Here is a 17,052-nt window from a genome sequence, read left to right as displayed (position 1 = left end):
GTCGGGGGCTTGAAGAAGTGCAGGACCTGGCCTGGTTCGGTGCAGGAACCGAGATGTGCGCTCAGGAGTATTTGTCGGGGGTTTGGGCAAGGGCAGGACCCAGGATTTGCTCGCTGTGGCCAGCTGAGTGACAGGCGCCTGTGTTCTGCCTTCTCCCATCACCTTGGACAGCTTCACAGTACCAGTCACGTTGGCCGGATCCATTGTCTGTGCCTTCCCTCAGGGAACCAGAAAACAAGGAGCGCTGGCCTCCGCTGACTTGGAGAACCGCTTTCTCCGTGTGCATCTATCTAGGTCGTTCCTTGTCAATGGCGTGGCCCTGTTGCTAGCCCACCAGCCGTCAGGGCCCACAACACTCCGAGTGAGGCCCCTGTGCTTCCCACCTGTGTAGCTTGCTGAGTGCACCTGTCTCCCTGTCTCCCTGTAGCAGGAAAAGGCCAAAGAGACGCCCGGGCCTGCAAGGGCCCCAAGAGACTGTGACAGGCCTGGGTCTGATCCAATCTTGTGAAGAAGGAGCACGTGGATACAGGCACTCTTCCGATACAAGGCACGGAACCTGAGGCCGTAAAGGTAAGGCGGCGACCCTACACGCCGTCCCTTCTCTTTAACACTACCCAGACGCACTCAGTCCCTGAACCGATGCTGCCCTGGGCACCCGGCCCTGTCTGGGCCCACAGCTCATGCCTCCCTGGGCAGAAAGCAGCTTTGCTACCTCAAAGGCACCAAGAGGCCTTGTACCACCCGGGCCTCACTGCTTTGCTAAATGCCAAGACTCTCTTTCAGTTGCTCTCATTAGGCCCAGCTAGAATTCCCGACAGTCAGGCATCCCTGCTTGCCTACACAGCCCACATGCCAAGGAAGCCAGTCCCCGCTTGGGCCCGGGGACATCCAAGACGGTCACCTGGAAGGCAGGGTGCCTCTGAGTGTCATCTGGTGCAGATGCCCTACGACAGAATCAGAGATTCTGCTCCAGCGACACTGCCAGAAACCTCCGTCTGGGGCAGACGCGCCCCTTAGCCCCTCTGGCCCCCCCCGCCCCCCACAGCCGGGGGCAAGACCCCAGAGGAAGGAAGGAATTCACGTCAGGACTTGGAGCACGACCCATGGGGTGTCTTTGGCAGGGCCGCTAATGCCTAGCCCCTGGGCCCTGAAATCCACCAGCAGGCTCTCAACCACCCGCAGGGGCTTCCCTGTCTGCCATTCTCCCGAGGTCCCTTGGCACATGCAAGTAGCCCACCGTCCTTGCTTCCTCCCTCTTCCCTCCCTCACAGGCACACTCCGGCAGAGGGACGCACACGTACACCCACACCTGCGCCTCCCTCGCCTTTCTGCCCTGCCGAGGAGGCTGGAAATGCCTGGACGTCTGCCACGCTCACACCCTGTCTCTCCTCGCGTGCCTGTGGTTTTGCACGGACAGCCTAGCTTAGCACATCTTGCGTTGTGTTTCGCATCATGCCAGTGTGTGCCACCCTCGTGGAGACAGCGTGCGGGCCGATGGGCCGATCCTGGGCAGCACTGGCCCAGGGCCCTCCCGGGTCTCCTTCTTCCGTGTGTGGAACAAGTCCCCAGTGCAGCAGGCAATCTGTGCCTCTTTCTCCTTCGGGTCTCTGCTCTTCTCTACAGGAACTTGGCCTCCTCTCCACCCCGGGTCCAGCCGTACCCTCGCCCACCATTTCCAGAGGCCGGCCCACGTCCCCATGGACTGAGGGCTCCTCAGGCAGCGGTTTCAAAGCCCCGCCCCTCCTGATTTGCCCTCACGGAATCCTCAGACCATGCACTTCCCTCTCCCTGGTCCAAGCACACACAACCACAAGTTAGCAGTGGCGAGCGTGTTTTGGATTTGGTCTAATTGCGGATTTCTCGAGCCACGGTCCGCAGGTATCACTGGCCATCTTTTCCTCATTCCCATCCCGGATACGGTCATGCGGAGAGTCGGTGACCAACCTCCGTCAGCCTGGGGACGCCTCGTGCCTCCTCTTCTGGTCGCTCGTCACCTCCTCTCCCGTCGCCTTCATCTCTGCGTCCGCCCTGGGCCGGACACACACACACACCCCCGCATAAAGACAGGTGACACAAGCACACGTGTGTACACACACACATGCTTGGCACGTGGACACGGACGCAAACAGGGAACACAGGGGTTTCAGGAGCCGAAGACCCGTGTCCAGCAATGACGGAGATGGTGTCACTAGGCACCATGTCCTGCCCTTGGGGCTCCCTGTCCACCTCCTCCCAGAGACGTCCGGATTTTCCCTGAAGCAACTTCAAGCTCAGCAGGTGTGGTGCTGGTGAGATCAGAGTATTGGATGTGGAAATTCACACAAGATCCCAAAGTCAGCGCACAGGTGCACTGGGGCCCTGGACAGGACGCCCTTTCAATGACAGGCCATCCTAGGTTAAGGGGCGGAAGTGAAGGGCCCAGGCATTCTCAAACTCAGTGAGAGGAAGGACGCCGGGGGAATGGCAGGACCCAAGGACAGATGATTCTGACACAGGCACTTAATTCACCCTGCCTCTAGTCGTATCACCTAGGACTCTCGCGCTGCCACCACAGCTGACTGGAGGGGGACTTACTGCGCTCTCGGACACACCGAGTCCCCCCCAGCCCCCAGTCTCAGCAAGTCACCTGCTACATGCTTGACTCAGGCTCTGGCTCTGCAGCCAGTTTGCATGAGCCTGAGCATCCCCACTTGCAAAAGAAAGTACTGTGTCCCAGCTACTATTCGGCTGTCCCTACGGGGCCTACCTCCAGACCCCATCACCACATGTGTTTCTGTCAGTTGTCTCTCATGGACGAACCTTCCTCCCTGAGGTAGTACTTCAGGGGATCGTCCCACACGTCTTCGCTGATGATCTGCAGGCAACACGAGCAAGGTCAGCCAGGGGCTGACCAGGCTCCCAACCCTCCCATGAGCAGCCAAGAACTCCAACATCAACCACCAACTGTGTGCAAGCCCAAAGCAACCCCACCTCAGCAATCCTGTTCGATTCTGGGCCGTTGTGGCCTGACAGCCAGTTGAGAAAGTTAAGGCTCCTGGTGTCCAGCCTGCGGCTGGGGGCTCCCCGTTCAAAGTCCCAGAACCAGTGGACTGGAGTGGATCGACGTGCCCTGTACCCTGCAGACAGACAGGGGAGACTGGGGTGGACACCGCAGGTGCATCATCCACACGCTTGCACACCCACACTCATCACCCCGGGAGCCACCTTTTACCAGTGATGTCAAGGTAATACTCCTTAATGATCACCGAGTTCAAGAAGTAGGGGTTGTCCCGAAAGGAAAAGACCAGCTTGCAGCAGGACGGCGGATGGCTCCGCACCTGCACCTGCCAGGATAGCGAGGAGGGAAAAGGTGCAAGCTTCTAGGGGCCTCAGCTTGCCTCCAAGGCAGGCATGATCAGCTTCCCCGATGCCTCTCCAAAGTCTCACAGCACAGGAACATGGCTAACACGTTCCTCCCACTCCCCGCCAGGTCCCATACCCACCCTTCCTCAGTCTCCCTCACTGACCTTCAAGTCCATCATGTAGCCGAGAAAGTCTTGATCTTGGTCGCTGATCAGGACGGAGACTTGAGGGTGGCTCATAATCTGCTTTAGGTCAAGGAGCCATTCAGGCCACATGCCGGCCAAGAAGAGCCAGGAGCATCAGCCCTAGTCTGGGGTGGAACAAGGATACTGGAACACGCATCTGCAAGGAGCTTGGCGGGCACTGCCTCTTGCCCGGCCACTGCTGATATCCTCAGGACCTGCCATACCATCAGACACGCTCATGGCTCTGGGCCCCTTGGGATGGTGTGCATCTGCATTCCCCAAGCAGGGGCTGTTTCCGACCGCTACTCTGCTCCTCCAGACCTGTGTATGCTGGGTAGCGGCATGTCACTGCTTATACGGTCAGACTTGCAGTCCTTGTGACAAACCGTGTCTGAAAGTAAAGGGCTTCTTGGGTATGTGTGTGTGTGTTTATGTGTACGTGTGTGTGTGTGCGTGTGTGTGTGTGTGTGTGTGTGTGCGCGCGCGTGTGTGTGTGAATGACTCACATGTCCCAGCAATGTGCCGGGATCACCCTCATTTACACCAATAACTGTCTGCGAACGCTGCTCTTGTGTACCGTCTCTGGTCAATGTTGACTTAGAGGCCTCGGGGGCTGCACCTCCTCAGATGCAGGCCTGAAGGAGACACTCAAAGGCATGGCTGCGACACGTCCACCTGTGGCCCTGCCCAGGCCCTACTCGGCTGTGCCTTTGGAGCCTGCCAATTGCCCAGGACCGCATTTCCTTCAGTGGCCTCCGGCGCCCTTCCTGTGCCCTCGCCTCCACCCCCTCCGCCTGCTCCTGCCCCTTCTCCCGTTCCTCGTCCTCCTGAGCAGCGGACCCCAAGGAGCGGCGCAAAGGATACAGCTTTGGCCCAGAAGCCAGGGATGCCCTGGATGATGGCGCTCCTCCGAGCCAAGTGACGCTTCCTCCTCTGATGGTTCTTGCGCATGAACTGAACGTAAGCCCTGCGGTTTTGCTCACGCTCACAGCTCAGTTCTACCTGCAGGGCGGCCAGTGCCTGCAGGGCATCCAGCTCCTGGCGCTCACAAGGGCCTCCGGGCCTTTCCTGGCCCTGCTCCTCCACCGTCTTCTCCTCTAGCTCCTGGGAGGGCCGCTGTTCCTGCTCCTCATCCGCCACAACCTCCACCTCCTCCACGATGTCTTCCGCAAGCAGCTGGAGCTCCCGCCCGATCCCCGCCACGTCTCCGTCCACCAGGGCCTCGCCCTCCTCCACCGCCTCCACCCTGAAGAGGGTGGCCTCTTGGCCTGGCGTGACAACTGCTGGTGACAAGGTCCCAGCTGCGCACTGCATCACGACGGCAGGCTGCGGGGTGGGGGAGGGGGGGTGGGGGCGAGACCCTGCCCCCTGAGTACCTGGGCTCACAACTTGGAAGGTGCGAGGTCCCGGGACGCTCCCGCCTTCCTCTGACCGCCTCTCACGTTCCTCTTGGCCTTGGCGGTGACCCCGAGCTGGGGCAGAGGCGAAGGGACGCGACATAAGAGCACAGCAAGTGGGGCGTAATGGCGGCCCAGGCTGCAGTAAACCTGTGGGACCGACTAGCTCTTTTGGGGGCGGGGAGTGAGGGGGATTGTCAGAAGGCGGGGGCTGGTGTGTGGGGGTGTTGGCGTGAGGCCGAAGAAAGGGGTGCCAGAAACGCAGGACGGGGTGAACGGGCCCTAGGAGATCCGGCGAACAGGCGGGGGCCTAGGCTGTGAGCCATGCACAGACTGCTGGCCCAAATCTAGACCAATGGCCGACAGGGTAGTGGGCGGCACTCTTATGGACACGCCCCCAGACCGGAGGGCATCTTCCGGGGTTCCTGTGCTGCTCCAGCGCCCCCACGTGGCCAGATTCTGCTCCAGGGAGGGACAGGGTTTTGCATGTGGCCGGGCTAGCCCCAGGCGCTGTCATTGACCTGGCTCTGGAAATTCCAAGCACGGGTTCCTGCTCCGCCATCCGAACCGCACACTCCTGTGTCCCCTGGGACTGGCAATAACTGAGAGCTCTCCCTGAGTATCCAAGGGATACGCAGGGGTGCCAAGGGGCTGGATACTTTTCTTCAAGGGACAGAGAGCCTGCTGCTGTCCGGATGCTAGGGGAGTAGGGAAGAACCCCACCTACAGTGCTACAGTGGATCTCCACTGTTCGGGAACACCAGCGCCTTAGTGTACAGCGCTCGCTCTGTGTCTCTGTATCTTTGCTTCTGGCATAGCACTGTGTTGGGCAATCCTTCCGCGTGTGTAGCAGGCGCTGGTGTCTGTGTGTCTCCGTCTCTCTAAGTAGTGCTGTTGCCGTCTGCAACTCTGTGGACACCAGCGCTCAGAAGAGACGCTTATCCTTGGCGTGAAGGCAAGCCCTTCTCGTCCTGAGTGAGTTTCACCGGTGGGAGTTCAGAGGGTTTTAGTCCACACGTTCGGAGAGTGCTTTCTCGACCCTGAAAGCCAACAGTGGGCGGTCACTGCTGAAGCGCAGAAGGGGACGGGCGACCCTCCCTCCCTCGCTGGGCCGACGTGAAAGCTGCACAAGCCTGAGGTGCCGTGGCCACACTGTGCGCAGAGGGAGAAACGAGGCCCGCTCTGCTGGCATGAGGGACCCCCCCCCCCCGAACCTTGTGCGAATGCCGGCCAGGGAGACGCTAAGGACAGCTCCCCGTTAAGTTCCACGACTCACCGGTGTCGGAGACATGCACGGCTGCCATCGACCCTATGGAGGCCCTTTCAAAGTGGTTCTGTTCTCCATGTGAGAACACATCCCAGCCTGCCCTGTGGCCCAAGCCTGTGGGGCCTGGAGCAGCAAGAGGATCAAGCTAAACCAGCCATCCTATAGTCCTGACACACGATATATGCGTTCTACAAAGAGCTTGGGCATGGGCAGGGCCGACCCGATTCAGTTGCATGGACCGAGATGTGGGCTCAAGAGTGTTTGTCGGGGGCTTGAACAAAGGCAGGACCCAGCCTGGGTCATGGCAGGGACTGTGCTGTGGCCTCAGGAGTGTCTGTCGGGATGAACAAGGGCAGGATCCAGCCTGGATCAGTGCAGGGACCGAGATGTGCTCCAAGGAGTGTTTATCGGCTGCTTGATCATGGGCAGGACCCAGCCTGGCTCGATGACGGGACCGAGAGGTGGTGTCAGGTGTGTTTGTCAGGGGCTTGAACAAAGGGAGGATCCAGCCTGGTTCAGTGCAGGGACCGAGGGGTGGGCTCAGGAGGATTTGTCGGGGGTTTGAACAAGCGCAGGACCCAGCCTGGTTCAATGCAGCGAGTGAGATGCGGGCACAGTGGTGTTTCCTGGGGGGTGGGGGGGGGGAGGGTGGTTGAACAAGGGGAGGACACACCTTAGTTGAGTTCAGGAGCAGGGAGCCAGCTGTGGCCTCAATACTGTTTGCTGGGGGCTTACCTCAGGCCAGGAACCAGCCTGAGAATCAGATGCAGGCCCAGAAGTGTTGGTCAGTGGCTTCAACACGTGCAGCTCCTGGCCTGGTTCACGGCAGGGACAGAGAAGCCGGCTCAGGGGTATTTGTTCAGCGGCTTGAACAAGGGCAGGACCCAGACTGGGTCGGTGCAGGGCCCGAGATGTGGGCTCAGGAGTGCTTGTCGGGGCTTGAACATGGGAAGCACCCAGCCTGCTTCAGTGCAGGGACCGGGATGTGGGCTCAGGAGAGTTTGTCGGGGCTGGAAGATGGGCAGGGCCCACCCGATTCAGTGCAGGGCCCGAGATGTGGGCTCAGGAGTATTTGTCGGGGTCGGGAACAAGGGCAGCACCCAGCCGGGATCAGTGCAGGGACCGAGATGTGGGTTCCGGAGTATCTGTCGGGGGCTTGAACAAGACAAGGAGCCAGCCAGGTTCAATGCAGCGAGTGAGATGCGGGCTCAGTAGTGTTTCCTGGGGGCTTGAACAAGGGGAGGACACACCGTAGTTCAGGGGTACAGAGCGCGTTGTGGGCTCAGGAATGTGTTCCGGGGGCTTGACTAAGGCCAGGAACATGCCTGAGAGTCCGATGCTGGCCCAGGAGTGTCGGTCGGGGGCTTGAAGAAGTGCAGGACCTGGCCTGGTTCGGTGCAGGAACCGAGATGTGCGCTCAGGAGTATTTGTCGGGGGTTTGGGCAAGGGCAGGACCCAGGATTTGCTCGCTGTGGCCAGCTGAGTGACAGGCGCCTGTGTTCTGCCTTCTCCCATCACCTTGGACAGCTTCACAGTACCAGTCACGTTGGCCGGATCCATTGTCTGTGCCTTCCCTCAGGGAACCAGAAAACAAGGAGCGCTGGCCTCCGCTGACTTGGAGAACCGCTTTCTCCGTGTGCATCTATCTAGGTCGTTCCTTGTCAATGGCGTGGCCCTGTTGCTAGCCCACCAGCCGTCAGGGCCCACAACACTCCGAGTGAGGCCCCTGTGCTTCCCACCTGTGTAGCTTGCTGAGTGCACCTGTCTCCCTGTCTCCCTGTAGCAGGAAAAGGCCAAAGAGACGCCCGGGCCTGCAAGGGCCCCAAGAGACTGTGACAGGCCTGGGTCTGATCCAATCTTGTGAAGAAGGAGCACGTGGATACAGGCACTCTTCCGATACAAGGCACGGAACCTGAGGCCGTAAAGGTAAGGCGGCGACCCTACACGCCGTCCCTTCTCTTTAACACTACCCAGACGCACTCAGTCCCTGAACCGATGCTGCCCTGGGCACCCGGCCCTGTCTGGGCCCACAGCTCATGCCTCCCTGGGCAGAAAGCAGCTTTGCTACCTCAAAGGCACCAAGAGGCCTTGTACCACCCGGGCCTCACTGCTTTGCTAAATGCCAAGACTCTCTTTCAGTTGCTCTCATTAGGCCCAGCTAGAATTCCCGACAGTCAGGCATCCCTGCTTGCCTACACAGCCCACATGCCAAGGAAGCCAGTCCCCGCTTGGGCCCGGGGACAACCAAGACGGTCACCTAGAAGGCAGGGTGCCTCTGAGTGTCATCTGGTGCAGATGCCCTACGACAGAATCAGAGATTCTGCTCCAGCGACACTGCCAGAAACCTCCGTCTGGGGCAGACGCGCCCCTTAGCCCCTCTGGCCCCCCCCCGCCCCCCACAGCCGGGGGCAAGACCCCAGAGGAAGGAAGGAATTCACGTCAGGACTTGGAGCACGACCCATGGGGTGTCTTTGGCAGGGCCGCTAATGCCTAGCCCCTGGGCCCTGAAATCCACCAGCAGGCTCTCAACCACCCGCAGGGGCTTCCCTGTCTGCCATTCTCCCGAGGTCCCTTGGCACATGCAAGTAGCCCACCGTCCTTGCTTCCTCCCTCTTCCCTCCCTCACAGGCACACTCCGGCAGAGGGACGCACACGTACACCCACACCTGCGCCTCCCTCGCCTTTCTGCCCTGCCGAGGAGGCTGGAAATGCCTGGACGTCTGCCACGCTCACACCCTGTCTCTCCTCGCGTGCCTGTGGTTTTGCACGGACAGCCTAGCTTAGCACATCTTGCGTTGTGTTTCGCATCATGCCAGTGTGTGCCACCCTCGTGGAGACAGCGTGCGGGCCGATGGGCCGATCCTGGGCAGCACTGGCCCAGGGCCCTCCCGGGTCTCCTTCTTCCGTGTGTGGAACAAGTCCCCAGTGCAGCAGGCAATCTGTGCCTCTTTCTCCTTCGGGTCTCTGCTCTTCTCTACAGGAACTTGGCCTCCTCTCCACCCCGGGTCCAGCCGTACCCTCGCCCACCATTTCCAGAGGCCGGCCCACGTCCCCATGGACTGAGGGCTCCTCAGGCAGCGGTTTCAAAGCCCCGCCCCTCCTGATTTGCCCTCACGGAATCCTCAGACCATGCACTTCCCTCTCCCTGGTCCAAGCACACACAACCACAAGTTAGCAGTGGCGAGCGTGTTTTGGATTTGGTCTAATTGCGGATTTCTCGAGCCACGGTCCGCAGGTATCACTGGCCATCTTTTCCTCATTCCCATCCCGGATACGGTCATGCGGAGAGTCGGTGACCAACCTCCGTCAGCCTGGGGACGCCTCGTGCCTCCTCTTCTGGTCGCTCGTCACCTCCTCTCCCGTCGCCTTCATCTCTGCGTCCGCCCTGGGCCGGACACACACACACACCCCCGCATAAAGACAGGTGACACAAGCACACGTGTGTACACACACACATGCTTGGCACGTGGACACGGACGCAAACAGGGAACACAGGGGTTTCAGGAGCCGAAGACCCGTGTCCAGCAATGACGGAGATGGTGTCACTAGGCACCATGTCCTGCCCTTGGGGCTCCCTGTCCACCTCCTCCCAGAGACGTCCGGATTTTCCCTGAAGCAACTTCAAGCTCAGCAGGTGTGGTGCTGGTGAGATCAGAGTATTGGATGTGGAAATTCACACAAGATCCCAAAGTCAGCGCACAGGTGCACTGGGGCCCTGGACAGGACGCCCTTTCAATGACAGGCCATCCTAGGTTAAGGGGCGGAAGTGAAGGGCCCAGGCATTCTCAAACTCAGTGAGAGGAAGGACGCCGGGGGAATGGCAGGACCCAAGGACAGATGATTCTGACACAGGCACTTAATTCACCCTGCCTCTAGTCGTATCACCTAGGACTCTCGCGCTGCCACCACAGCTGACTGGAGGGGGACTTACTGCGCTCTCGGACACACCGAGTCCCCCCCAGCCCCCAGTCTCAGCAAGTCACCTGCTACATGCTTGACTCAGGCTCTGGCTCTGCAGCCAGTTTGCATGAGCCTGAGCATCCCCACTTGCAAAAGAAAGTACTGTGTCCCAGCTACTATTCGGCTGTCCCTACGGGGCCTACCTCCAGACCCCATCACCACATGTGTTTCTGTCAGTTGTCTCTCATGGACGAACCTTCCTCCCTGAGGTAGTACTTCAGGGGATCGTCCCACACGTCTTCGCTGATGATCTGCAGGCAACACGAGCAAGGTCAGCCAGGGGCTGACCAGGCTCCCAACCCTCCCATGAGCAGCCAAGAACTCCAACATCAACCACCAACTGTGTGCAAGCCCAAAGCAACCCCACCTCAGCAATCCTGTTCGATTCTGGGCCGTTGTGGCCTGACAGCCAGTTGAGAAAGTTAAGGCTCCTGGTGTCCAGCCTGCGGCTGGGGGCTCCCCGTTCAAAGTCCCAGAACCAGTGGACTGGAGTGGATCGACGTGCCCTGTACCCTGCAGACAGACAGGGGAGACTGGGGTGGACACCGCAGGTGCATCATCCACACGCTTGCACACCCACACTCATCACCCCGGGAGCCACCTTTTACCAGTGATGTCAAGGTAATACTCCTTAATGATCACCGAGTTCAAGAAGTAGGGGTTGTCCCGAAAGGAAAAGACCAGCTTGCAGCAGGACGGCGGATGGCTCCGCACCTGCACCTGCCAGGATAGCGAGGAGGGAAAAGGTGCAAGCTTCTAGGGGCCTCAGCTTGCCTCCAAGGCAGGCATGATCAGCTTCCCCGATGCCTCTCCAAAGTCTCACAGCACAGGAACATGGCTAACACGTTCCTCCCACTCCCCGCCAGGTCCCATACCCACCCTTCCTCAGTCTCCCTCACTGACCTTCAAGTCCATCATGTAGCCGAGAAAGTCTTGATCTTGGTCGCTGATCAGGACGGAGACTTGAGGGTGGCTCATAATCTGCTTTAGGTCAAGGAGCCATTCAGGCCACATGCCGGCCAAGAAGAGCCAGGAGCATCAGCCCTAGTCTGGGGTGGAACAAGGATACTGGAACACGCATCTGCAAGGAGCTTGGCGGGCACTGCCTCTTGCCCGGCCACTGCTGATATCCTCAGGACCTGCCATACCATCAGACACGCTCATGGCTCTGGGCCCCTTGGGATGGTGTGCATCTGCATTCCCCAAGCAGGGGCTGTTTCCGACCGCTACTCTGCTCCTCCAGACCTGTGTATGCTGGGTAGCGGCATGTCACTGCTTATACGGTCAGACTTGCAGTCCTTGTGACAAACCGTGTCTGAAAGTAAAGGGCTTCTTGGGTATGTGTGTGTGTGTTTATGTGTACGTGTGTGTGTGTGCGTGTGTGTGTGTGTGTGTGTGTGTGCGCGCGCGTGTGTGTGTGAATGACTCACATGTCCCAGCAATGTGCCGGGATCACCCACATTTACACCAATAACTGTCTGCGAACGCTGCTCTTGTGTACCGTCTCTGGTCAATGTTGACTTAGAGGCCTCGGGGGCTGCGCCTCCTCAGATGCAGGCCTGAAGGAGACACTCAAAGGCATGGCTGCGACACGTCCACCTGTGGCCCTGCCCAGGCCCTACTCGGCTGTGCCTTTGGAGCCTGCCAATTGCCCAGGACCGCATTTCCTTCAGTGGCCTCCGGCGCCCTTCCTGTGCCCTCGCCTCCACCCCCTCCGCCTGCTCCTGCCCCTTCTCCCCTTCCTCGTCCTCCTGAGCAGCGGACCCCAAGGAGCGGCGCAAAGGATACAGCTTTGGCCCAGAAGCCAGGGATGCCCTGGATGATGGCGCTCCTCCGAGCCAAGTGACGCTTCCTCCTCTGATGGTTCTTGCGCATGAACTGAACGTAAGCCCTGCGGTTTTGCTCACGCTCACAGCTCAGTTCTACCTGCAGGGCGGCCAGTGCCTGCAGGGCATCCAGCTCCTGGCGCTCACAAGGGCCTCCGGGCCTTTCCTGGCCCTGCTCCTCCACCGTCTTCTCCTCTAGCTCCTGGCAGGGCCGCTGTTCCTGCTCCTCATCCGCCACAACCTCCACCTCCTCCACGATGTCTTCCGCAAGCAGCTGGAGCTCCCGCCCGATCCCCGCCACGTCTCCGTCCACCAGGGCCTCGCCCTCCTCCACCGCCTCCACCCTGAAGAGGGTGGCCTCTTGGCCTGGCGTGACAACTGCTGGTGACAAGGTCCCAGCTGCGCACTGCATCACGACGGCAGGCTGCGGGGTGGGGGAGGGGGGGTGGGGGCGGGGCCCTGCCCCCTGAGTACCTGGGCTCACAACTTGGAAGGTGCGGGGTCCCGGGACGCTCCCGCCTTCCTCTGACCGCCTCTCACGTTCCTCTTGGCCGTGGCGGTGACCCCGAGCTGGGGCAGAGGCGAAGGGACGCGACATAAGAGCACAGCAAGTGGGGCGTAATGGCGGCCCAGGCTGCAGTAAACCTGTGGGACCGACTAGCTCTTTTGGGGGCGGGGAGTGAGGGGGATTGTCAGAAGGCGGGGGCTGGTGTGTGGGGGTGTTGGCGTGAGGCCGAAGAAAGGGGTGCCAGAAACGCAGGACGGGGTGAACGGGCCCTAGGAGATCCGGCGAACAGGCGGGGGCCTAGGCTGTGAGCCATGCACAGACTGCTGGCCCAAATCTAGACCAATGGCCGACAGGGTAGTGGGCGGCACTCTTATGGACACGCCCCCAGACCGGAGGGCATCTTCCGGGGTTCCTGTGCTGCTCCAGCGCCCCCACGTGGCCAGATTCTGCTCCAGGGAGGGACAGGGTTTTGCATGTGGCCGGGCTAGCCCCAGGCGCTGTCATTGACCTGGCTCTGGAAATTCCAAGCACGGGTTCCTGCTCCGCCATCCGAACCGCACACTCCTGTGTCCCCTGGGACTGGCAATAACTGAGAGCTCTCCCTGAGTATCCAAGGGATACGCAGGGGTGCCAAGGGGCTGGATACTTTTCTTCAAGGGACAGAGAGCCTGCTGCTGTCCGGATGCTAGGGGAGTAGGGAAGAACCCCACCTACAGTGCTACAGTGGATCTCCACTGTTCGGGAACACCAGCGCCTTAGTGTACAGCGCTCGCTCTGTGTCTCTGTATCTTTGCTTCTGGCATAGCACTGTGTTGGGCAATCCTTCCACGTGTGTAGCAGGCGCTGGTGTCTGTGTGTCTCCGTCTCTCTAAGTAGTGCTGTTGCCGTCTGCAACTCTGTGGACACCAGCGCTCAGAAGAGACGCTTATCCTTGGCGTGAAGGCAAGCCCTTCTCGTCCTGAGTGAGTTTCACCGGTGGGAGTTCAGAGGGTTTTAGTCCACACGTTCGGAGAGTGCTTTCTCGACCTTGAAAGCCAACAGTGGGCGGTCACTGCGGAAGCGCAGAAGGGGACGGGCGACCCTCCCTCCCTCGCTGGGCCGACGTGAAAGCTGCACAAGCCTGAGGTGCCGTGGCCACACTGTGCGCAGAGGGAGAAACGAGGCCCGCTCTGCTGGCATGAGGGACCCCCCCCCCGAACCTTGTGCGAATGCCGGCCAGGGAGACGCTAAGGACAGCTCCCCGTTAAGTTCCACGACTCACCGGTGTCGGAGACATGCATGGCTGCCATCGACCCTATGGAGGCCCTTTCAAAGTGGTTCTGTTCTCCATGTGAGAACACATCCCAGCCTGCCCTGTGGCCCAAGCCTGTGGGGCCTGGAGCAGCAAGAGGATCAAGCTAAACCAGCCATCCTATAGTCCTGACACACGATATATGCGTTCTACAAAGAGCTTGGGCATGGGCAGGGCCGACCCGATTCAGTTGCATGGACCGAGATGTGGGCTCAAGAGTGTTTGTCGGGGGCTTGAACAAAGGCAGGACCCAGCCTGGGTCATGGCAGGGACTGTGCTGTGGCCTCAGGAGTGTCTGTCGGGATGAACAAGGGCAGGATCCAGCCTGGATCAGTGCAGGGACCGAGATGTGCTCCAAGGAGTGTTTATCGGCTGCTTGATCATGGGCAGGACCCAGCCTGGCTCGATGACGGGACCGAGAGGTGGTGTCAGGTGTGTTTGTCAGGGGCTTGAACAAAGGGAGGATCCAGCCTGGTTCAGTGCAGGGACCGAGGGGTGGGCTCAGGAGGATTTGTCGGGGGTTTGAACAAGCGCAGGACCCAGCCTGGTTCAATGCAGCGAGTGAGATGCGGGCACAGTGGTGTTTCCTGGGGGGTGGGGGGGGGGGAGGGTGGTTGAACAAGGGGAGGACACACCTTAGTTGAGTTCAGGAGCAGGGAGCCAGCTGTGGCCTCAATACTGTTTGCTGGGGGCTTACCTCAGGCCAGGAACCAGCCTGAGAATCAGATGCAGGCCCAGAAGTGTTGGTCAGTGGCTTCAACACGTGCAGCTCCTGGCCTGGTTCACGGCAGGGACAGAGAAGCCGGCTCAGGGGTATTTGTTCAGCGGCTTGAACAAGGGCAGGACCCAGACTGGGTCGGTGCAGGGCCCGAGATGTGGGCTCAGGAGTGCTTGTCGGGGCTTGAACATGGGAAGCACCCAGCCTGCTTCAGTGCAGGGACCGGGATGTGGGCTCAGGAGAGTTTGTCGGGGCTGGAAGATGGGCAGGGCCCACCCGATTCAGTGCAGGGCCCGAGATGTGGGCTCAGGAGTATTTGTCGGGGTCGGGAACAAGGGCAGCACCCAGCCGGGATCAGTGCAGGGACCGAGATGTGGGTTCCGGAGTATCTGTCGGGGGCTTGAACAAGACAAGGAGCCAGCCAGGTTCAATGCAGCGAGTGAGATGCGGGCTCAGTAGTGTTTCCTGGGGGCTTGAACAAGGGGAGGACACACCGTAGTTCAGGGGTACAGAGCGCGTTGTGGGCTCAGGAATGTGTTCCGGGGGCTTGACTAAGGCCAGGAACATGCCTGAGAGTCCGATGCTGGCCCAGGAGTGTTGGTCGGGGGCTTGAAGAAGTGCAGGACCTGGCCTGGTTCGGTGCAGGAACCGAGATGTGCGCTCAGGAGTATTTGTCGGGGGTTTGGGCAAGGGCAGGACCCAGGATTTGCTCGCTGTGGCCAGCTGAGTGACAGGCGCCTGTGTTCTGCCTTCTCCCATCACCTTGGACAGCTTCACAGTACCAGTCACGTTGGCCGGATCCATTGTCTGTGCCTTCCCTCAGGGAACCAGAAAACAAGGAGCGCTGGCCTCCGCTGACTTGGAGAACCGCTTTCTCCGTGTGCATCTATCTAGGTCGTTCCTTGTCAATGGCGTGGCCCTGTTGCTAGCCCACCAGCCGTCAGGGCCCACAACACTCCGAGTGAGGCCCCTGTGCTTCCCACCTGTGTAGCTTGCTGAGTGCACCTGTCTCCCTGTCTCCCTGTAGCAGGAAAAGGCCAAAGAGACGCCCGGGCCTGCAAGGGCCCCAAGAGACTGTGACAGGCCTGGGTCTGATCCAATCTTGTGAAGAAGGAGCACGTGGATACAGGCACTCTTCCGATACAAGGCACGGAACCTGAGGCCGTAAAGGTAAGGCGGCAACCCTACACGCCGTCCCTTCTCTTTAACACTACCCAGACGCACTCAGTCCCTGAACCAATGCTGCCCTGGGCACCCGGCCCTGTCTGGGCCCACAGCTCATGCCTCCCTGGGCAGAAAGCAGCTTTGCTACCTCAAAGGCACCAAGAGGCCTTGTACCACCCGGGCCTCACTGCTTTGCTAAATGCCAAGACTCTCTTTCAGTTGCTCTCATTAGGCCCAGCTAGAATTCCCGACAGTCAGGCATCCCTGCTTGCCTACACAGCCCACATGCCAAGGAAGCCAGTCCCCACTTGGGCCCGGGGACATCCAAGACGGTCACCTGGAAGGCAGGGTGCCTCTGAGTGTCATCTGGTGCAGATGCCCTACGACAGAATCAGAGATTCTGCTCCAGCGACACTGCCAGAAACCTCCGTCTGGGGCAGACGCGCCCCTTAGCCCCTCTGGCCCCCCCCCCGCCCCCCTCTGGGCAAGACCCCAGAGGAAGGAAGGAATTCACGTCAGGACTTGGAGCACGACCCATGGGGTGTCTTTGGCAGGGCCGCTAATGCCTAGCCCCTGGGCCCTGAAATCCACCAGCAGGCTCTCAACCGCCCCCAGGGGCTTCCCTGTCTGCCATTCTCCCGAGGTCCCTTGGCACATGCAAGTAGCCCACCGTCCTTGCTTCCTCCCTCTTCCCTCCCTCACAGGCACACTCCGGCAGAGGGACGCACACGTACACCCACACCTGCGCCTCCCTCGCCTTTCTGCCCTGCCGAGGAGGCTGGAAATGCCTGGACGTCTGCCACGCTCACACCCTGTCTCTCCTCGCGTGCCTGTGGTTTTGCATGGACAGCCTAGCTTAGCACATCTTGCGTTGTGTTTCGCATCATGCCAGTGTGTGCCACCCTCGTGGAGACAGCGTGTGGGCCGATGGGCCGATCCTGGGCAGCACTGGCCCAGGGCCCTCCCGGGTCTCCTTCTTCCGTGTGTGGAACAAGTCCCCAGTGCAGCAGGCAATCTGTGCCTCTTTCTCCTTCGGGTCTCTGCTCTTCTCTACAGGAACTTGGCCTCCTCTCCACCCCGGGTCCAGCCGTACCCTCGCCCACCATTTCCAGAGGCCGGCCCACGTCCCCATGGACTGAGGGCTCCTCAGACAGCGGTTTCAAAGCCCCGCCCCACCTGATTTGCCCTCGCGGAATCCTCAGACCATGCACTTCCCTCTCCCTGGTCCAAGCACACACAACCACAAGTTAGAAGTGGCGAGCGTGTTTTGGATTTGGTCTAATTGCGGATTTCTCGAGCCACGGTCCGCAGGTATCACTGGCCATCTTTTCCTCATTCCCATCCCGGATACGGTCATGCGGAGAGTCGGTGACCAACCTCCGTCAGCCTGGGGA

Source organism: Bos taurus, chromosome Y, assembly GCF_002263795.3.
Source record: "Bos taurus isolate L1 Dominette 01449 registration number 42190680 breed Hereford chromosome Y, ARS-UCD2.0, whole genome shotgun sequence".
In the NCBI taxonomy this organism is placed as follows: Eukaryota; Metazoa; Chordata; class Mammalia; order Artiodactyla; family Bovidae; genus Bos; species Bos taurus.
The sequence above is the reverse complement of the archived record's forward strand: the minus strand, read 5'-3'. Positions refer to the sequence as shown.